Source organism: Mustela erminea, chromosome 6 (assembly GCF_009829155.1).
Source record: "Mustela erminea isolate mMusErm1 chromosome 6, mMusErm1.Pri, whole genome shotgun sequence".
Taxonomy (NCBI): domain Eukaryota; kingdom Metazoa; phylum Chordata; class Mammalia; order Carnivora; family Mustelidae; genus Mustela; species Mustela erminea.
The window spans coordinates 44494951-44518968 of record NC_045619.1 but is presented as its reverse complement, the minus strand read 5'-3'; positions in this window follow the sequence as shown (position 1 = coordinate 44518968).

The window sequence follows — 24018 nt, the reverse complement described above, 5'->3', positions numbered from 1 at the left end:
TTGTCTTGTAAGACCAAAACAGTATAGTATATGAATATGTCAATTTTTAAACATGCTTATTATAAAACTTTCCCCAAATTAGATGCTTTAAACCTCTGACATAGAAGTTGAAAGAAGAGAAGCTATAAATAATCTTAAAGAAAAAAAATTTTTTTTAAACACTTTCTTAGGGAGTTAAGTGCACATGCAACTTTGAGGATTTTCATGGAAAATAGTCTAGACTGACATTATTCAAAGAAAGCATCTAAGATAGCTTAATAAAAAAAACTGTTGGACTCTAGAGAAATGATTGTAAAGTGGTTTCAGCTTTAGAATTTTCCAGAAGCAAAATAAAATTAATCTCAAGACATCTTTTTACTTTGCACATTTATTTATTCTTATTTATAATCATGGAATATGATTTCCCTTTTTGGGGGGAAAAAATGGACAATGACTCTAACTAATGGTTAACTTGAGAAACTCAAGGAGAATGGACTTACTTTACCACCAGGTAATGGGATACAGTCTCAGCTTTTATTTATTCATGTTATTTTATAGGGCAGTTAAAGATTACTTTAACTTGCTAGGAAAATTCAAGATTCCTTAGAAGGGCTTCCTTCATGCACACTCTGCTCTGGCCTCACAAAATTATCTATTATCTTTATCCCAAAATACATATTGATGTCTTGTTGCTTTTGACTATGGTGTGCCTCAGTCCTACTTTTTAAGGTTCAACTAAAAGTCTACCTTTGTTGATGAATTATTTCAGTAGAAATAATTGTTCCATCTCAGAATCTGTAAAGTCAGCTCAATCTTTTCTTATAACACTAATTTCATTTACCTTTCAGGGTTCTTACATTTTATATGTATAAGCCACAGTTTTTAGATGTTTATAAATGAGCCACAATTGATGTTAAATTTCCTTCTTATAAAGGTAATAATGTTTTCTAAATTTTACTGTTAGTAGTTTGAAAAATTACCTATTACAACTCCAGAGTTATCTTTGTTCAATTTTCTGCTTTTGTTACCATTTGTGTCCATATTCATAAATTACTACACAATAAAAAGGAGATCAGAGAGATACACTATTTTTGTCCTTTTTATCACTCAAGATAATTACAAGAGTGTATTCCTTTAGCTGTAGATGGCACGTATTTTTTGACAGCTGTATGAATGTCCATCTCTAGTGTGTTTTATTTAATCAGTCTCTAAAGATTTAACAGATTTTTCTATAATTTTTAAATAAAATTAATTTAATATAATTGTACATAAACCTTTTCACAGATCCTGTATTTTTTCTAAAGATTATTCCTATGTACAGAAGTTTGTCTTTTGAAATGTATTGTTGTTTTGCTGTCTAAAATCTTTATTCTACTCTGGATTCAAAGCATCATTGACTTTCAAGCCCTCATCAACATTGACAAACAAGCATAATAGTATTTTTTATTTATTTTTATTTTTATTTTATTTTTTTTTGCATAATAGTATTTTTTTAAAGAATTTTTTTTTTTAAAGATTTTATTTATTTATTTGACAGAGAGAAATCACAAGTAGATGGAGAGGCAGGCAGAGAGAGAGAGAGGGAAGCAGGCTCCCTGCTGAGCAGAGAGCCCGATGCGGGCCTCGATCCCAGGACCCTGAGATCATGACCTGAGCCGAAGGCAGCGGCTTAACCCACTGAGCCACCCAGGCGCCCAAGAATTTTTAATTTATTTTTGAGAGAGCCTCAGCACACGCATGAGTGGGTGAAGGGGCAGAGCCCCACGCAGGGCTCAATCCCAGGACCCTGAGATCACGCACTGAGTGAACTAAGAGTCAGACACTTAACAGACTGAGACATCTAGGGGCCCCAGTATAATATTATTTTAAACAATTTGCATTTCTTAGTTTGTGGATTTCCTGCTCCTATAATTTAGTCTTTCTTTCTCTCTTTTTCTCTCTCTCTTTCCCTTCCTTCCTTCTTTCCATCCTTCCTCTTCCTTTTCCTTTTTCTTTTCCTTTTCCTTTTTTCTAAATGGCTGTGAAGCCCAATGCAAAGGCCAACATAGGGCTTCAACTCACAACTCAGAACAAGACCTGAGCTGAGATCAAGAGTTGGACACTTAACCAGCTGAGCCTCCCAGACACCCCTAATTTAGTAATGTTTTAATTGCTGAGGATTTAAAAATTGTATTGGCTATTATTTATAAATTAATGTTAAATATTTTACTTCTCTTAGAAATTATAAATATTTACTTTCACTTCTTTTAATTAAAAAAATCCCTTTATTTACTTTTCAAGGCAAACAAACTTTTTCAAATTCAGTAACAAAGCAAACAAAAATCCCATCAGTTTGGTTGTCTAATATATTTTATGTGAAACAAAATATGCTAGTTCTTGGAAGACCCAGTTCTAATGTGGTTCAATTTTTTATTCACTGTTATCAGTAACATAATAGGCAACTAAAACTATCGCTACATGAATAAGCAAAAGAATGAGTTAATGAGTGATACTTTTTTATCTGATACTTATTTTAAATATATCTCTATATGTAGAAAAATGGAGCTAAAAATTCTTTTTTTTTTTTTAAGATTTTATTTTTTTTATTTGACAGAGAGAGAGATCACAAGTAGTCAGAGAGGCAGGCAGAGGGAGGGTGGGAAGCAGGCTCCCTGCTGAGGAGAAAGCCCAATGCAGGCCTCGATGCCAGGACCCTGAGATCATGACCTGAGCCAAAGGCAGAGTCTTTAACCCACTGAGCCACCCAGATGCCCCATGGAGCTAAAAATTCTTATTGACCAAGATCTTGATTGAAAACGAGAGTAACTTTGTTTATTGCATCATCTTCTAAATAAAATTTAAAAATCAATGACAGTATTGCTTGGTCTCATGTTTCAAATAAACAAGATGATATTTTAGGGCGCCTGGGTGGCTCAGTGGGTTAAGCCACTGCCTTCGGCTCAGGTCATGATCTCAGGGTCCTGGGATCGAGTCCCACATCGGGCTCTCTGCTCAGCAGGGGCCTACTTCCCTTCCTCTCTCTCTGCCTGCCTCTCTGCCTACTTGTGATCTCTCTCTGCCAAATAAATAAATAAAATTCTTAAAAAAAAAAAGATGATATCTTAAAATTCATTGAAACCTTTACCCTAAAGAAACACGAATCACATATGAAATTCTTTAGATTTTACTTATGTAAAATACTATGCTATATACCTAAGAAAAAAAAATTCCCTGAAGTATTTCTACATATCTGATAAAACTGCACTAACAAGTATGATATTCTGTGAATCTAATGTGTTGAAAGCCTTGTTTAAAAATAGTAAGCAGGGGCACCTGGGTGGCTCAGTGGCTTGAACCTCTGCCTTTGGCTCAGGTTATGATCTCAGGGTCCTGGGATCGAGCCCCGCATCAGGCTCTCTGCTCAGCGGGGAGCCTGCTTCCTCCTCTCTGTCTCTCTCTCTCTCTCTGCCTGCCTCTCTGTCTGCCTCTCTGCCTACTTATGATCTCTGTCAAATAAATAAATAAATAAATCTTTAAAAAAAAAAAAGAAGAAAAAACATAAAAATAGTAAGCATATGGAAACTAATATGCATATGGAAACTAATATACTAAAAGGAAATGACCAGAAAGATGGTATGCCCTATGCCACTTGATAATTTTAAAACTAGAAGAACATACAGATGGAGAACTCACAAAATTTTTAGTCATTGTAAAAATGAAGGTATTTCAAAGTCCATTGGAGTCCATATAAAAAAAATACACAAGGAAGTTAGAAATATGTGCAAAACGGATGGAATGGAATTCACCATACAAAAATGCAAATTATCACATCTAGAGAAAAAAACAGTTTGAAAATAGCATGATTGGATACTGAAGGAACTTAGAAATTAACAACACTGAGTAAAGTTGAAAAAATTCAAAGTGCAAAACCAAATCTTTGCATATCTTATAGTGTAGTAATAAAACCACAGAGCTATTCATCGCGCTTAGGATACTGTCCAAAAACCTTTAAGGTGGCTTACGAAGTCAAAGCAAACTGCCTCCTGAAAACTTCTATAGCTTATCCTGTCTACTTGCCCCACTTAGAATATCGAGAATGATTCTTTGAAACAGACTCTTAACTATAGAGAACAAACTGATGGCTACCGGAAGGGAGGTGGTTGGGGGATGGGTTAAATAAGTAATGAGGATTAAGGAGCACACCTATGATAAGCACAGGATTACATATGGAAGCGTTGAATCACTATATTGTACACCTGAAGATAATATAACACTGTATGCTCACTAACTGGAATTTCAAGAAAAAATTGAAAAAAAAAAAACGAAAATTTTTCAAGACCAGTTTCTATGACTATAAGGAAGATTAGGCTCTGCCTTGGAAGCACAAGTGTTTTAGTTTTTGTTTTTAGTAATAAACATGCTGATTAGAAACCTATGCCTTTTGTTGTATAGACATATATACAGAAATCTCTTTCCATATATGTTAATAGATCATTGACTCTAATGGCAAGGCAGAGAGTTCCGTGCAAGGAGCAAGGCTCTGGGGCGTTCTTCATGTCGGGTCAGGTATGCAAGGAGACTCATGCATTCTCTTTTACCTGTTTCCTTGATATCTCCATAATGATCCCATTTTGTAATGTAACTTTAATAGAACTAAAATTTGTAATTTCCAAGATCCCCCCCCAAAAAAATGAAGAAGAAGAAGAAGAAAAATGATTTGTTGTGCAATAGGTTAATTTTTAATCAGGTCAGATGGTAGTGTTAGTCTCTAGATAAGGATCACAGGGATAAGGTATTGTGGATCACATGTGTTAGGTTTTATGCATGTTTGGTGTGAATTGGCATCTTGGAAAATCAAATGGTGATACCCAAGAGAAAGTTAAACATAAATGAATCCAGAACCCCTCTGGAAGTGACATAGGCTTTGGAAGTGACATAGCAGAATAAAAGCTGATATTCAGCTAGACTCTATTTGACCATACTGGCCAACTACAGATGGCCTTTTTTTTCTGAATATATGGGATTGTGTCATACCTGTTGTTAATTATTTTGAATATGTTCTTCAAATTGAATATTGTGATTGGATTTTCACAGAAAGAAATTAAGATGCAGCTGGAGATAGTCTGGGTCCAAAACCAATCCCAGTCTATATCCTGCTTTGCCTTAATGCACAGGAGTAAATGCAGAGACTCATACAGAAACGGAAGCCTGCTATCCAGACTGCCTGCAGCTTATGTCCTCCTGGAAGGTAAAATCTACCAGTCCTTTGTAGTTCACGTACCTAATATTTTAACTGTTATTTTCCCAAAGTGAAAGAACTATAAAACTTTTTCAAGAGAATTTTTTTCTAAGAAAGTTGTTAAAATTATTAATAATTCCTTATCCATTCATTAATTGACTGTCAAAATATTTACTTTCCCATTTCTAAATGGGGAAAACACTGATCAAGGTGCTTAGTATTTTGCTTTAATTTATTCAGTTTATATTTGTGTATAATTTAGTAATTTGTGGCAAAGCATTTGGTTTATATGCTCTGGTAAGAGGATCATTTTTACTTTATCTTTTAGATATTACCATGTTGCAATAGGCTTCCTAAAATGATTTTCTTCCTTCCATTTCCTACTGTGTTTAAAAAGGGAGCATAATTTCTAAATGCATTTACCAGAAGCTCTTGGATCTGATATACTCATCTTTTACTAGAAATCAGCCTTCTGAAAAAAAATCATATTCAGCATAAGAGGTCAGAATTATTCTGTATTTTCAGGTCCAATATATGTTTTACTTCAGAACCTGATTTTTCTCACCATGTGGTTTTCATCAGTTTATTCAAAATGTTTATTTTATTCAGAATGTGCTCCAAAGATGGAATGATCGAGGTTGGAAGAAACCTCATGGCACTGTCCTGTCTTTCTCTCGATCACTAAGAACTTGAACTATAAGTTCCTAAAAGAATACTTCATTTTTAAAAATAAAATCTTACACCCATTCACTCTCCAATTTTATTTCTCCCCAATTACATTCATTCTAAAATGTATTTGTTAAAATAGGATGGAATGGAATTCCCCACTTAATACATAGCAAATATATTTCATCATTTTTACCAGCAATCGATCTTTAAGGCAACTTCTATATATATGGATATATTAGGATCTAAATATATAAGGATTCATATCTATAGGGATATCTATAGAAATATCTATACTTTTAGCTATATATATTCTTTTTTTTAAAGATTTTTATTTATTTATTTGATAGACAGAGAGAGATAACAAGTAGGCAGAGAGGCAGGCAGAGAGAGAGGGGGAAGCAGGCTCCCCACCGAGCAGAGATCCCGACGTGGGGCTCGATCCCAGGACCCTGAGATCATGACCTGAGCCAAAGGCAGAGGCCTAAACCACTGAGCCACCCAGGCGCCCCAGCTATATATATTCTATTTCAGTGTACATATCAAACTTTTTGTTGGGAGTTCCAAACAAAATATGTAGAAAGAACTTTTTCTTTTTCTTTTTCTTTTTTTTTTTTTTTTGCTCTGGGGTTTTTATTTGGGTTCATAGATTTGTTTTGTTGCTTCATTCTAGTTGAAAAACATCTGAGTTGAAAAACTCGAACTTTGGGGCCTGGGAGTATCTTTAGAAGGCAACCTAGCAGTCAGCAGAATGATATACTAGTTATCTATTATACCCTGGTCCCAGAAGAGAGCAGGCAGAATCATGGACTGGTGTTTTCAAGATCTTTGGCAAATTCTATTTTGTGTGTGTAATTTTATTTTATGTATTCTATATATAATGTAGAATATATATAACTGTGGATGTTTGGACATATTATGTATCAGTGTTCTATATGTATGCATGTATGAAGAGTAAATCCTATCTGCTGCAGAATAGGTACTAGCACCTTCACAAGAATTTCCCTTTTCCCAGGAATGATTCCCTAGGAGGTATCATAGAAGAACTCCGAAGGAGTTCTTCAATACCCAAGCAGCTATTTGAAAAGCAGAAGGACCTAGGTACCTAGGTATCATTTAATTATAATAAAATTAATTGAGCATTTAAAATATACAAAGTACATTAACACACATAATGCATCTTATTTGTATTTAATCTTCATAACAACCTTGCAATAGAGATTATTATTCCCATTTCCAAGACATTACATCATCCATGTTTAGGGTCAGTCAATGTTAAGAGTCTCCTGCATTCAAATGATATGAGTAGCTATAAGAAGTATGAAACAGCTAAAATTAACAAGTCAGGAAATGACAGATGCTGGCGAGGATGCGGAGAAAGGGGAACCCTCCTACACTGTTGGTGGGAATGCAAGCTGGTGCAACCACTCTGGAAAACAACATGGAGGTTCCTCAAAATGTTTAAAATAGAACTGCCCTATGACCCAGCAATTGCACTACTGGGTATTTACCCTAAAGATACAAATGTAGTGATCCGAAGGGGCACGTGCACCCGAATGTTTATAGCAGCAATGTCCACAATAGCCAAACTATGGAAAGAACCTAGATGTCCATCCACAGATGAATGGATAAAGAAGATGTGGTATATATACACAATGGAATTCTATGCAGCCATCAAAAGAAATCTTGCCATTTGCGACAACGTGGATGGAACTAGAGCGTATCATGCTTAGCGAAATAAGTCAAGTGGAGAAAGACAACTATCATATGATCTCCCTGATATGAGGAAGTGGTGATGCAACATGGGGGATTAAGGGGGTAGGAGAAGAATAAATGAAACAAGATGGGATTGGGAGGGAGGGAGACAAACCATAAGTGACTCTTAGTCTCACAAAACAAACTGAGGGTTGCTGGGGGGAGGGGGATTAGGAGAAGGGGGGTGGGGTTATGGACATTGGGGAGGGTATGTGCTTTGGTGAGTGCTGTGAAGTGTATAAACCTGGCGATTCACAGACCTGTACCCCTGGGGATAAAAATATATTATATGTTTAAAAAAAAAAAGAAGTATGAAACAGTAGTGGTAGGTAAAAGAACTGTTTCCTAGTAAATGAAATTCTAAATATCTAAATAGAATACCTATTGGATATTGGATAGAATATCTAATGGAACTCACATATTTTGGAATTAAAATTTTATGCCATTTATCCCATGTTTATTTCAATAGCCATCTAAGATCTTGACTCTAATTATTCTTCTGAATTTAGGGAATATAATGACCGAACCTATGATTTATCTCAGTTCTTCAAAAGGAACATTCATGTAATTAAAAGTGATAATCAGAGTTTTACATTCCTGACTTTATTTTGGACTGGCACTAAAACTAACATTAGACTATTTAAGTGTAATATTGTAAAAAGTATATCCAATGGTATAATCTAAAAATTAGGAAAAAAGAAGGCAGATGTTGCTGGTTAGAAATTAGCACATATGAGATTATCTTTATCTGCCCAAATTATTTTTAATTCAACTACAATACATATAGGGAATATTAATTTTCCCTCCCCAAACATTCAATTTTTTCCCTTAAACCTATATTTCCTATTGTTTGAAATAAATCATAGTGCATTTTTAATAAACAGTAAGTATATGATGTTAGGATTTAAAATTTTATTTGTAATCAACCTTTGGGATTCACTATAATTAATGAGAAAAGCAGACTCAAGATTCTAAACCTTTTGAAAATATCTTTTCATATATCACTTTCATCACAAACATGGTAATAATTATGCTATAACTGTTAGATAACTAAACATTCATGTACAGGCAATTATATTGTAATTTTAGTTAAAGATGTTTACACCAAATATGGAAAGGTATTACTGTGCAATTAGATAATTTCTTTACCTCTATATTACATATTTACATAATTAGTAAATTGCACAGAAATTACCACACAAACTGTATATTTATAAAATATTTTCTAGTAAACTATGTAGTTGATATAAAGGATGTTATTATAACAGGATAATTCAGAAAAGTTTTGCTTAAAATAATACCTATTTTTTCTAAGAAATTCTGCTGTAGGAACAATTTGTGTTCTTGATACCTCTCATTTGCTTACAGAGTACCCATCTGCAAATGGAGTAGATCTGAGTCATCTATAAGGTAAATATTCTAAGAATTTTGAGACTCTACAAATATATAAGAATGCTCCATAACATTTAATTCACCAGTAAAATGCAGTGAAATAAATCTGAAAGATGAAAGCAACCTCTGTAGATCCTTAATAATTTTATAAACACAGGACTGAGGTCATTTATAAACTATATAAATATATTCAGAATGAACCCTCACCAAAACCGTTTCCTATATCTTTTAAAATTTTAATAGTTCATATGAATTATTCATACCTAGATGAACCATTGCCAAATTATATATTCCTATTTTGCTTTATATATTTTATCTATATTTGCTAGCTAAGAACCATCATTTTCTGGGTCTTAATTCAATAAAAATTCCAGGTGCTTACTGTGGGCCAGGCACTGTTCTAGGCTCTGTGGCTCAGTGTGCTTATTTGTCCTCACTGAGCTTACATTTATTTGTTCTTCCTTTCTGCTACAATCACTAGCAGTTTGTTTTGTGTTTTGTTTACAATAAAATTCAAACATCTTGCCATGTCCTATAATGTCTTACATATTCTATCTGCCTCTTCCAGCTTCATCTTTCCTACTCCCTCTGTGCAGTCCTCCCCATCAAACCAGACTCCTCTCTACCCCCCAACACAAACAGACACACTTAACGTCTTTTTCACCTCTGGTTCCTCTGCCTAGAGTTATCTTTCTGAACTTTTTCATGGCTAGGTTCATTATGCCATTCAAGTCTCATCTCAAATGTCACATCTCCGTAGAGATCCTAAGTGACTATAAAGTTTCTGTCTCTCTTCGCCATTAAATTATCTGCCCTTTACTCAGCATTTAACACAATTTATGGACCTGTTTCTGTCTCTCTGCCATGCAAGGATGGAAGCTGGAGAAAATAGGAAGTATAGTAAACATTTAAGAAACAATTGTTTGATTCATGAAGAAAGATACAGAAACCAAGTAGGTGGGAACAAGGTTCCATAATCTTTTTTTTGAGAAATGCTGCTCTTTATACCTTAAGAAGTCATAAGCCTATTAAAGGTTCTGTATATTTTCTCATAAAGAAATCTATTTTATTTGTTTGACCTAGAGTTTCTGAAGCTTTTTGAATCTGAAACCTTTGTTTTATTTGTTATTTATTTCTTTGTTTTTCAAAGATTTTATCTATCCATTTGACAGACAGAGATCACAAGTGGGCAGAGAGTCAGGCAGAGAGAGGGAGGGGGAAGCAGGCTCCCTGCTGAGCAGAGAGCTCAATGTGGAGCTCCATCCCAGGACCCTGGGATCATGACCTGAGCCGAAGGCAGGGGCTTTAACCCACTGAACCACCCAGGCGCCCCTGTTTTATTTGTTTTTTAAATAGAATTTGCTAACATCTCTCTTAACTCAGTTGTTCTCTGGAACACTTGATGGCAAAAATTAGTCTTTCCTTATTCCACTGAGATTTTCATAATTCAGAATATAATTTAAATAAGCATTCTCACAAATACATGAAAAGTTTATAGGATGGCAAGGGTTAGAATTTGTTTTCTGAGTGAACCAAGTTCAGTTCGAAAAGAAAAAGGCATTTTGCCATCAGCTTTCTTGCTGATGGTTGACAGTTGATGGAACAGTGCATGGAGTAATATATTTTCCTTTTGCTTTCTAAATTTATATTAAGCCCATAGCAGTTCTGCAGCAAATTTAATGATGTTGAGGGAAAAATGTCTAATATATAATATTTTATTATAAAAATACCAAAACATTAAGGCTGTACTCTATCTGCTTCCATGTTTGACAGCATGGGGAAAAAGTAGCACACTTGTAGGAGGGATGCAGAATGTTTTCAGAAATGAAAGTGAAAACCTGAACTGAACAGACATTCTCCCTAGTGCTAAACTCTGTGAGTTTGTTTTTTTTTTTTTTTTGGTTGGATTTTTTGTTGTTGTTGTTGTTTTGTTTTGTTTTTTACTGTGTTTTGTGTTTGACAAAACATAGTTTTTCATGTTCAAGTTTTGGGCAAGTTTAGCCTTTTCTGGCATAATGGATTAAGTTATAAATTCTCTTGCGATTTCTAAAATAATACATAGATATTTTTGAAATGGTATATTGAAATATATTTATGAAAGAGTTTTAAATTTTTAATGAAAGAGTTTCAAATTTTTAATGAAAAGAGATGTAGCTTTCAAGGATTTGAAAGTCTTTTTTCAGGGTCATATTTTTATCTACTTTTCCATTTTTCAAGGATTATGTGTCGATAAACTTCCATTAAAAATGTTACTCTAAAAAGAATCTTAAGTGAAATAAACTCCGCCTTAGAGTTCACATTTTATAGCATGCTTATCAACTCTTCATTTTCAAGACTTTAAAAGAAAAATAATGTCTATCTCTACTGAATCCAGATTAAGTTGAACTTAAAGCTACCTGAATTATTATCAGTTTAAAAAAACAGGTTAACAAATAGATTGTGTCCATTGAGTACATGTCACACAAATAGTGTTCCCTTTCTAAAATGGGTTTTAGGGGCTTGCCTGGGTGTCTCAGTCAGTTAGGCATCTGCCTTCAACTCAGCTGATGATCCCAGGGTCCTGGGATCAAGCCCCACATCAGGCTCCTTGTTTCTCCCTCTGCCTGCCTCTCCCCCATGTTGTGCGCTCTCTCTCTCTCTCTCTCTCTCTATTTCTGACAAATAAATAAATACAATCTTAAAAAATGCATAAATAGGTTTTAGGTCAGTTTCAATAAACCATATCAGCTGATAGACATTTTTTTTTCTTTAACCAGATTATCTGGGCTTTAATTAATCTGGTGGCCTTTTTAAGAAACATTGAGAAAGGTTAAGGGATTTCCTAAGATTATTTATTTCCAAACTCAATCCCACAACTATGAATAACATTAAAGTGCATGCACAATGAGGGGTTTTATCTAAAACTGGTATGGGGTTCAAGTTGAATATAAGATATAAGAATTTATTGATTGGGCGCCTGGGTGGCTCAGTGGGTTAAGCCGCTGCCTTCGGCTCAGGTCATGATCTCAGAGTCCTGGGATCGAGTCCCGCATCGGGCTCTCTGCTCAGCGGAGAGCCTGCTTCCCTCTCTCTCTCTCTCTGCCTGCCTCTCCATCTACTTGTGATTTCTCTCTGTCAAATAAATAAATAAAATCTTTAAAAAAAAAAAAAAAGAATTTATTGATTATATACCCTTTGTAGATATTCATATTCTTTTCTTGAACTCTTATTTTACATCCAACCCCACTTTAAGCAATTCGTTTATGTTCTGTTTTAATTCTCACAACTCTGATGCAGACACTATACTACCTCTATTTACAGAGTCAGAATTCAAAAGCTGCTCTACAGAGACATAACTGCTTACTCACAATGTGTATTGAGGACTGCAGGTGTAGGCTTTGAAATAATATAGAAAGAACTGGTACTTGAAATCAGAAAAATGGGTAAATGCCAAGGAGGGAAGGATCAGGAAGCAACTGCAAAACTAAGCTTTTTATTTTGGAGCACTGATATGAAGCGGTAAGACAAGGATCCTTTTTAGAGACAAAAACAGAAGAAGGGTCTTGCAGAGCAAAGTGACAGAATTTTTAAGGCAGGTGGACAACAGTGTTAAGAGAGGTATTAAGGCCAGAGTTTGCCTAATTGGTCTGTCTGTATTCCTGAGCTAAGAAGCACCTGAGATACCATTAGCTCAGTCATATCCTGTTCAGCTGAGAAACCAAGACCTAGGGAATAATTGGGTGACAATCATTTGCTTAACATTTATTGAGCCCTTACTGTATTCTAAGAAGTTGGTTAGCTGTTTTCTCATAAAGACACTTGTCCCTTCTCTTAGGGGACTCAGTGTTCAGAATGGGAGACAAATGAGTCATTATGTACAATATGACAGATGTTGTAAGAGAGTTATGTTCAAGAATCAGAGCTAGCTTGTAGGTCAATGCTATTTCAGTGGAACTTAGTAAGGCAAAATCCAGAATTGTTTTTCAGAGAATGTGGTAATGGAAATGTGCTCTGAAGACTGAGTAGGAGAAGCAGACCACAGAATGAAGGAAGAACATTACAGGCTGAGCGATGAAGTATGTGCAAAAGCATGGGACATGAACTGATTCAGTGTCTATGGAAGGTTACACAATATTAGGATGGGCTAACATAAAAAAATTTTTCCCATGATTTCCTGATTGATTTTTGTGTTTCACATCTATTAGTGTCATGTAGGCATATAAAAAATGTAGCTTTTAATGTAGTATCATCTCTGACATCTCCAGTTTTCTAACCGACAATTAGAGGGGTTTATTAGAACGTAATACATTTTTCTTTCTAATAGTAAACAGCTTGTGTTATGTCTCTACCTGTAGGTGTAACTGATGCATTTTTGTCATACAGTATATAGTAAATCATATTTATGCTTTGTATTTGCTAGTATTTTGACAATTAACTATAATTCCAAATAGGTTCTCAATCTATTAAGTTCAAGATGACAAACACAACCATTCGTAGTAGCCAAGCAAGCAAATTCTCTAGGTGAAGATGGCAGGATGCCAAGTGCAGGTGCATCCTACATGTGGTTAGTGGAGCTGAGGAAACAGGAGGAGATGCTGCCTCAAGGGGAGCCTATTTGCTACCATGGAGGAAAGTGAAAGTAGTTCAGATTAAAAGCACTTTTATTCTGAAATATCTTTTAAATGCTCTTACTGATCAGTATAGTAAGTCTAATTTAAGGCTACCATTAAGTTGCCTTTCATTCTTGTATTTTTCCATTCAAGTAAATTATTTTTTAAAGATTTTATTTATTTATTTGAGAGAGAGAGAGAGAATGAGAGAAAGAGAGAGAGAACATGAGAAGGGGAAGGGTCAGAGGGAGAAGCAGATTCCCCTGAACCCCGATGGGGGACTTGATCCTGGGACTCCAGCCAGGATCATGATCTGAGTCAAAGGCAGTCATTTAACCAACTGAGCCACCCAGGCACCTCTTGAGTAAATTATTTATGGAAACTTTATGGTAGGGAACATTTATCTCTATTTTCTGTATTTCTATAGAAATTTTCTATTTCTATATTTCTTTTGATATGCTATTTGTTTTGATAATTTTATTATCTTTTCTAAAGTTACTCTATAAAACCTTGTGCATATTAATTTATTTTGAAAAGAGAATTAAGTGCAAAACACTCAGTTCTAACAGTTTTAACTTAAATAGGCAGTGGTAAGAAAAAGCAGTTTAAATATTCACTGAGGACATCACGGAACAATACAGAACACTGAAACTTAATCTACAAACACAACATCTATTAGGGGAGACACAAAAACTACGTTTTGTGAAAAGAGTCATACAAAAATCTAGCAAAATAACTGATGTGCGAGGAAACATTTCCACTGTTGGCATTAAAAATATTTAAGCATTTTCAAGCCTACCAACTTAAGTTTTAGGAAGGCTATATGAGACAGACATCTCATCCCCACTCCCACAAATCTGGTGACATAGTGATTTATTATCAGGTGGAAAAAGAGTTAATAGCAACACAGCTTTAAAACCCTGAGCTAGTGCATATAAATTACCTGGTACGCGCAATCTGTAGTGCTACTTTAGTTCAGTATGTTATCAGAAAAGCACTTAAGATACATAAAACCATACCAGAAAATATTATAATGCAATTATAATCAATGTACATGCCATTTAGAAGAAAGATTAACCATTTGTCAGTGTGTGTGTGTGTGTGTAGGGGTGGATGTACATACACTTTTGTAAATATGAAAATATTCACACTGCCAATATACTAATATATATTCAGGAATAATGAGTACCAAACAATCCTCTAACTAAGGCTTTATGGATCATTCAGCCACAGCAATTGCACTGATAGATCTTTCAATCTGGTATCATCATCTCTTAGACTTCACTATTTTACTTCTCCATAGCAGTCATGACCTCCTGGGGAAATGACTTTAAATGTATTTTTGTTAGAGATTTAATATAATTTTACCAGAGTAAGGCCATCAAGAAATTTATCTATTTCCTTTAATATCATATAACACTTTTCACTATCCGACAGAGTCCTAGGGGAAAAAATAGTTTCTGACTCCAGTTAATTTCATACAAGCCAAGTTAATAATTTTTTTTTTTTTTTAACATGCTTTCACATCTCTTCTCTTTGTCCTGCCTGGTGTATAGTCTGGCTCCCTTGCATCAGATTTAAACAACAGATATTTCTATTCATTCATGAGTTAATCTAGTCAGTAAGATTATGCTTTCTAAACATATGCATTTCTTTTTAATAAAAACATTTTGTGTCTCTTCATAATAATAATTTAAAGATGTATGGGGCGCCTGGGTGGCTCAGTGGGTTAAGCCGCTGCCTTCGGCTCAGGTCATGATCTCGGGGTCCCGGGATCGAGTCCCACATCGGGCTCTCTGCTCAGCAGGGAGCCTGCTTCCCTCTCTCTCTCTCTCTCTCTCTGCCTGCCTCTCTGCCTACTTGTGATCTCTACCTGTCAAATAAATAAATAAAAAATCTTAAAAAAAAATAAAGATGTAGACTGTGTTCATAACATATATATCCATTGTACATTTTGAAAATGCTTCTATCAAAAAATTACAAACAAATAAAACCCACCATCAAACAGAATGTCATTCCTTATTTCCTACAACCATCATCAGTGATCTCTGACCTCACATTCACCTTCTTCACCCCTTGTCTCCCCCACACAGGGTTCCCTTCTGCTTTCCACACCTTGAATATAGTATTCTCAAAGACTCCAACCTGGCCTGTTTGTCTCCCCTTTCTGCATGCCTTCTCTGACAATATTTTCTCTTATTGTGATGTCAGCAATTGTTTCAAATTATGTCTCGCCACACCTTCTCCCCTAGCACTCCCCTCAATGGTTTCCTCTTAGAAGTACTTATCTGAAGGTTAAGTTATCAGCTCAGTGTGGCCAGCAAATTCCTTAACCTCTATTCCCAACCCCCTCCTCTGACTGATCTGAATTCTGTCCATGGCATTGTCTGATTCCCAATGGCTCTGCCAGAGTTTTCAATCTGTGTTCTGAGCAAACACAGAGCTCTCAGTGGTGCCTGAGAAATCCAGGTTGCTGTTCATTGTGTGGGGCTCTGGCTCCCGCCCCCTCCTCTCTTTCAACCAGAGTGGCTGCTTTCATTTCTTTGATACATAGGTTTTCTGGATAAGATTTTGTCTGTCAGTAAATAAGCAGGTGAGCAAGCAAACCTGAAAACGACTGACATACATGAAAAATCTTGAAGCCTTTCTTAATCATTCATTAACAACACAACTTCCCTCCCATTAACAATCAACATTTCAATGCTTTTAAACCCATATTTTCTTCTCCTGGGAAATATGAAGTGTCTCCCAATGCCAGATAATACATTTGCCATACACTAATGGATTCCCTGAATATATTTGCTCTTTGAGGATGGTTAGAACCTGTCTCCAGCCTTAGCTTATCCAAAACCTGTACCTATGCAAATGCTATTCTGTTCTAACTCTTCTCTTCAGAAATTTCCCCCACCATAAATTATCTCTATCACCCAACTTTCCATGTGATAATTCTATCCATTCTTCAAGTGGACCTCTAGGCAAAAATAACATCTTTCCTCTTAGAAATTCTACAGCACTTTTTTCCCTTTCTCTATTTCACAAATTCCATTTTATGCTGAATTATAAATATTGATGAACATGACTTTTGATTTCTGCTACTCTCCTGGGTCAAGGAGATCTATTTTTTTTAAGATAAAAAAATGTTCAATAAATCAATGTATTTCTTTTAATTCTCTTATTTTTCAGACAAAAAGCAAAGCACATAAGTGTAATAAGTTTATTTGCCTGCTTTGTAAAATCAGTTTTGTGAGGAAAAGGAGAACTCACATTTATTAATTCTCCATTCTCATTGTAAGAAATACTCTTAGATAGTCCCTGTGATATGTACCTCAATTCTTCACTAATATGTTTCTAACAAATTTAGTGCGAACCAGCCGGCAAGACTCCAAAAGAGGAAATTCCAGCAGGCCATTGGAGTTTTACAATTCGACTTCATAATGGTTTATTTATCGAGTAAGTTTTCATCAGAAACCAGCTATAGATTTAGTCACCAAAAGGTCTTTCCTGCAGAGTTTCTAATAAGGTCATCAAAATCCATCTGTTGAAGAAGAGTGTTTTATCTCCACAATGTTTGTTGAGTTGAGTTGGCTTTATTGAAAATTACACTTTAGTCTCTCCTCAATCTGTAGAAAGCAAGATCTCATCGTCAGGCTTACCACAAAAAAAGAATATATATTTCTGAAAGTACCCCTTCAATTGAAGTCTCTGACTTGGCTACCATTTTCAAAATGTACTGTATATACTTAGGATGAGCTCAGGGTTTTTTCTGTTTTCTAATTTCAATGCCAAATACACTTCCCTAGTGGTGCACTGCTCTCACAATTAAGATACGAAGTGGATAGCATGAGACAGCGCTTGCTAATACAGGCTAATGATCAGATTAACCAAGGTGACTTTTACAGATATATATTCCAAAGCTCTAAGACCAGGTCGGCTATATCAGAACTCCCAGAGGATGTAACCTACAAACACACACATTCATATGCTTTATATACATTTTAAGTTTACATATGTGTGTGTATGTGTGTGTATATGTGTATATAGGCTAGGATATTTTTAGGATATATAGATCTTTAAAACGTACCCCCCCCCCCACCTCCCAGGGTTTCTGAACATAAACTAGATTTAGCAAACATAGATAAGAACTTATTCTGTGCTCCTCTAGAGAACAAAACTAGACAGGTTGTTACATGTTGATAGATTTAAGCTTAAACTCTAGAGGAAAAACAGTAAGAAAACTTTCTAGTAGTAAGGTAATGAAGTGGACTCTATTTTCCCTACACTCTGGCAAAATACACCATTAAGATTACTGGAATTGTTTAATGTGTGTTTGGAGAACAGTCCTCCAGATCGTCTATAGTAAAAAAAGAATCTTAATTATAAGATTCTATGATTTTAATCAAGGTATTATAATTATGGATATTAGCTATCATTGAAAGGCTATCAACTAATACTTTATTTTGCAAATCTATTCACTAACATATATTATCAAAAATTTATTTTTCCTCAAATAGATTTTCAATATAAATTTCTAAATATTTATGTCCTAAAACATAAAAAGTCTAGGTAATGAGATTTCAAAGTAAAAACTGGATATGCTATGGAAAATTACTTGTACAAAGTACTATTTTTCTCATTTGTTTACATGGCAAATATTTATTTATTGCTTTTAGATAGCAGACTCTAAGCTGGGCACTGGGAATACAAAGAAAGATAAAAATTTTTTGTGGCTCTAGGGGCCTTCAGATTAACATATTTGTATTCATCTTTTAAATTTTTTCTTCACAATATGGTTTTTTATTTATATGTTAGTAATTTTTTCAGTTTATCTTATGGTAGCCATATCAAATTCCCAAACTCTTTCCTTTGAAAGAAGGATATGAACTGTAATAAAATGTTTTAGAGGGTTATAGATTACAAAATAAAATACTTAGCATATAAATTTCTATATTTAATTGTTAATTCATTATTTGTGCTACTCAAGCAGACGGTGTGGTAATTTGCCTATAAAAAATATGTTGATCAATTTTGTGAAAAAGCCTGGCATACAATTTGTTCAAATTTTATGACACTATAAACTGACTTCAGATAAAAAAAAAATCAGTGGAGGAATAAATGTGATAAGCATGAATAACTCTAACAAAGACTTGCCTCCCATCATGTTAAAACAGTAAAAGTAGAAAGAATATCAAGGCTGCTGAAGAGCCCTGCATGAGAGTGGTCTTTAGGAAAATCATTAAGAAAAACACACAGTAGTTTCCAATCCTATTTGGAGTTAAAAAACAGGGATGGTACATTTCCACGTGATTGGAGTTGATGGTATAATATTAACTAATGAAAACCTCAGCCCATCATCTGTATTCCTGTTGAGTTCCTCATTCAAAGCAACGTCAAATGAACTTTATCTATTACCATTAAGAGAGTTTAGTGTACATTGTTTATATTGAGTAATGTTCAGAATCCAAAATAGCCTGGATGGAATGAAATGGTAGGTGAAAATTAGTGGAACTGGTTAGAGAGTCCTGAAATCTGTTTTAAAAATCACCTGCCTTGGGGTACCTGAGTGGCTCAGTCATTAAGCATCTGCCTTCGGCTCAGGTCATGCTCCCAGGGGTCCTGGAATAGAGTCCCCCATCGGGCTCACTGCTCAACAGGGAGCCTGCTTCTCCCTCTCCCACTCCCCCTGCTTGTGTTCCCTTTCTCGCTGTGTCTCTCTCTGTCAAATAAATAAATAAAATCTTTAAAAAAATTAAACAATCACCTGTGAATGCTGGTTCGTATTTAAGTTGGCTTGTACAGATGTGGCTCCACCAGTCATTTATTGCAGGCTGTCGCTTCATGGGTCAGGTGTCTGTTTTGATTGAGCAATGACTCTGACTTTCCCAGTGTTTAATGTTTTGACTATCTCCTCTGCAGAGAAGTATAAATGAGAATTGTTTGTTGTTATAAAATTATGGGTTGTCTCTGGAATTAACATACCCCTTTTCTTTTAAGAGCTCTAAAAGCATAGGGTACAAGCAATAAATATACTAGCAGAGCAAATGGAAATGATTTGGGGTATTTTTTTTGTCTTCAGATTTGCTGTGACTGACAGTTTGATAATGATTCTAAAAAAGGTCATGTGATTCCAGGGTTCTGTATAGAATTTGGAACAAAGGAGACAATAGTCCAATCATACTTCTAAGTGTATTTTCACCAGCTTACACGGAATCTGGAGTATTTTTATAGGTGTCTTCTACTGGCACACTGCTGGGAGGTGCTACTAGCAATGACATAAGAGTATTCAGGAAGGAGAAACAAGGACTTTTCCCTCTGGGGAAAAGAGTTAGAGAAAGAGGAGAGTTAGAGAAATAAAATTGAAATATATAAGATAAAATCTTCCTCAGTGAAGTGGATATAAGAAAGGCCTAGTATACAATAGAAAGTGTGAAATTTGAGGGGAGAAGGTGAATTCTTAATCACAGATACAATTCAATGGGAACACTAGATGATCAGCAATTGGGGGTGATGAGAAAAATCTGTGTTAATAGCTGAACTCACCAGTTATCATTCAAACCTGAGATTATTTTGTTCTTTGATTGCTTAAAGCAGTTGTTCTCAACTGGGGGTAATTTTGCACTTCTAGGGGACATTTGGAAATGTCAGGATACCCTTCTGTTTGTCACAACTAGGGTGGTTTCAGTGGTATCTAGTGGATACAGACCAGTGATGCTATTAAACTTCCTACAATCCACAGAATAGTCTTCCACAACAAAGAATTATCCAGTCTCAAATGTCAATATGGCCAGACTGGAAAATACCAGGCTAAATTAATAGAAAACTGTTTGCCTTGGGTGAAGTATAACATATTCCATGTTCACGGGATACTTAAGTATTAGAAATAACTGCATTGGTTAAAAAAAATACACTCTCAATTTACTATTTTTTAAAAAGATTTAGTTATTTATTTTAGAGAGAGAGAAAGAGAGAGAGTGCATACATGCAAGAGTGGGGAGAGGGGCAGAGGGAGAGGGAGCCAGAGAGAATCCCAAGCAGACTCCTGCTGACTGTGGAGCCCTACTTGTCGCTGGACCCCACTACAAGAGACCACCACCCGAGAGCGACCCAAGAACACGACCTCAGCTGAAACCAAGAGTCCAATGTTCAACCAACTGAGCCACCCAGGCACTTCTCAATTTATTATTTTTTAAAAGATTTTATTTATTTATTTGACAGACAGAGATCACAAGTAGGCAGAGAAGCAGGCAGGGTGAGGGGAAGCAGGCTCCCCACTGAGCAGAGAGCCCCATGTGGGGCTCGATCCCAGAACCCTGGGATCATGACCTGAGCCGAAGACAGAGGCCTTAACCCACTGAACCACCCAGGTGCCCCTCAATTTACTATTTTTATAAGACAGTATTTTATGTTTTTCACATTTTCAGACAAACTAATTTGTACTCAAGTTCTGGGGTTCACTTTGTATCATTTTTCCTTTTTTATACCTTCTTGACATGAATTCCTTTTGTTTCCTGTCTTGTTTTGTCATTTTGTTTAACTACCATTTCTACAACTGAATTAAGAATTTTCCTATTCTACCTCCTATACTGACAGCAATACTTTGCTTTTCCCAAAATTCTGGCCAAATTCCAATTGAGTAATTATATTTCACCTTTCAGAATTTGTCATGTGGTTTCTGTTTCTGAAATGTGCGTAATTTTCTTGCATGCTTCAAGTATGTAATCTTTAGTTATGGCAATATTTCAGGCAACAGGATAAAAAGGGAAGACCAATACTTATGTGGTATATATCAAAGCTGCAGAAATTAGAAGAAAAAATGGTAGGAGTATATACTCCTACCATTTTTTCTTCTAATTTCTGCAGCTTTGGGGGTTCTTGAAAAAGAATAGGTATTGATAGCAGAGATTCACCATTTCTGTGTGTGACTCTGTTTTCCTTACTGACCATATTCTGGTATTATTTAACCAGAAAGAGCAACATCAATTTAATTTAACAAAGAAATATAGAGATTTTTATGTGACAGACATCATTACAGGTGCTTTAAAAACATTAACTTATTTAATTTTTATAACAACACATGAGCTATGGGTGTTAATGTTATCTCATTTTACCAATGAGGAAATAAAGGCAAGAAAAAACTAAATAGCTTGTTTGAAGCCATTCAACTAATAAATGACAGAGCTAAATTTCAACCTAGGTAGTCTGGTTCCACAATTCACACTTTGAAACACTAAGTTGTGCTATCTTTTATATTATATATGGTATACTTGCATATATACAGACATGCATACACATATATGCACATTAATGCACATAAAATACTTAAGATAGTGTTGTTCAAACTATGTGCTATAATTCTTTGCTTATTTTATATGCATAGCAGTCTTAGGAGATAGGTACACTTATTTACCTTTTTGGAGTTCAGCACTTAAATAACTTGCCTCAAATCACACAACTAATCAGAGTGGAAGAAATGTGATGTGGACCCAGGAAATTCGGCTTTAGTCCAAATATGGAACACTACAGCTCCCTATTAATAAGCTGTTAAATGACTTTCCTACACCAAGTGAATTTTTTTTTTTTTTTTTTTAGTATAAACTTTAACTGGATATTTTTCTTAGCAATAAAACTGGTTTTTTGGGTTTTTTTTTTTGTTTTTTGTTTTTTGCAAATTGTTTTTTAGCTTACTATCCCATTTCCAATAGTGAGTATAAAAGAAGTATACAGGTGGGTTTCTTAGCCTCATATAATGTATATACCATTCTTATGTTAGCTGTGTGTTTCTTTTCTGGAAATTATTCAAACCCCTCTAAATTTCAGGTAAAATTCTAGCAATGCAAATATATCTGAAAAATACATTTAAAATCATCCTGCTGTCTTAGCCGTGGTTTCTTTTCCTTGTTATGTCTTCAGTGTTATCTCACCAACTGTTGCTTATGCAAATAATGAAGGTCTTATTTCTAATAATTAAGAACTGAAATAATGTTTTAACTTTTTCATACAACAAAGTTTGTTGTGATGTTCTTTATAATATCTACTGTTGGGAAAATAAAACAATGTCAACAAAAAATATAATTATTAAGTCAATTATAGTATATCAGTAGGATGGATTAGACTGCTGCTCTTAACATATTTAGAAAAAATATGTTGTGTAATAGGAAACACTTTTATTATGATAACACATAAAAAGATAAGATACAGTATCTACTCTTTAAAAATAAGCATAGCAGAAAAGATTAAAAGAAAATACATTAAAATATACTTTATAAATATTTACTGGAAACTAGGTATTTTTCACTTTAAAACTTAATGCTTAGTATTCAGGACTGAAACATTTTCTCTTTAGATGATTAAGTCTTGAGATTAATACTGATTTTTAAAAAAATTATTAGAAGCCATTTATTTGACTATTTAGGCATGGAATCTGTTCTGTTTTCCAAATGTATTCACTTTCATATAAAATAATGAGAAGGAAACATTTCAAGTCATTGAAATTTATTGAGAAATTGATGTATGCGAAGACCCTGTAGGGGATCTTCAAGGTAAAAATAATAGTAAGGTATGGTCTCTGCTCTCTAGGAACCCATAGGCAGGTGTAAATGCTTGCAACACTCAGTAGATTGTGAGAGTTCTATGGAAGAGATACAAATAAAAACATACGGGAACTTAGGTAAACATAGTTCTGGGCTGTGGGTATCTGAGGAGCCTTCCATGAAGTATGCCATCCAAGCAGAATTTTGATTAAAGATGAGGATCTCACAAACAGAGAAGGGGATTTTTAAAAGTAATAAGTTATCTAATTTGTAGTTTCAAAGTTTTGTATACCAAACCCCAAATAGCGATTTTTCAATATCAACTCCACATAACTCTTCTTATTTTGCTATGCAGATCTGTTTTGAAACATTACTGTCTTTTGTTCCTCTACTTTTCATGTAAGTCTAAGTAGCAGGATATGAGCATAAGCTTCATATTCATGAGCTACTCATTCTTCAAGCCTCATTACTTTCTAATCTTGAGTTACTATTTACTACTGAAGGACCCAAAAGCTAAATGGGTTCCTAAGTAATAATAATTTGTTTTTCATAAAACATCCCATCAGTGTTATTACTAATTTCCTGTGCTCTTCTTTGTTGTAAATCAGTAATCACAGTAAGTAGAGAGTTCATCTTGCTATACCACCTCCAAATAAGATTAAGTTCAAAATTACATTTTAAAAAACATACCACTTATACAGAAGCAAATGATAATAATAAAATGTTTACTGATTGACTGAAGTAACTAACTAAAAGGAATGCCTTTTGGATTTGGACTTGAGTTGTATTTTTCAACTGATTCCCTAAACACTCTTCCCTTAGAAATCCTACTTAAGCATTTCCACTTAAATTGGTCTTTGACAGCATGGTTATTGGGAGGAGAACAGTTCTT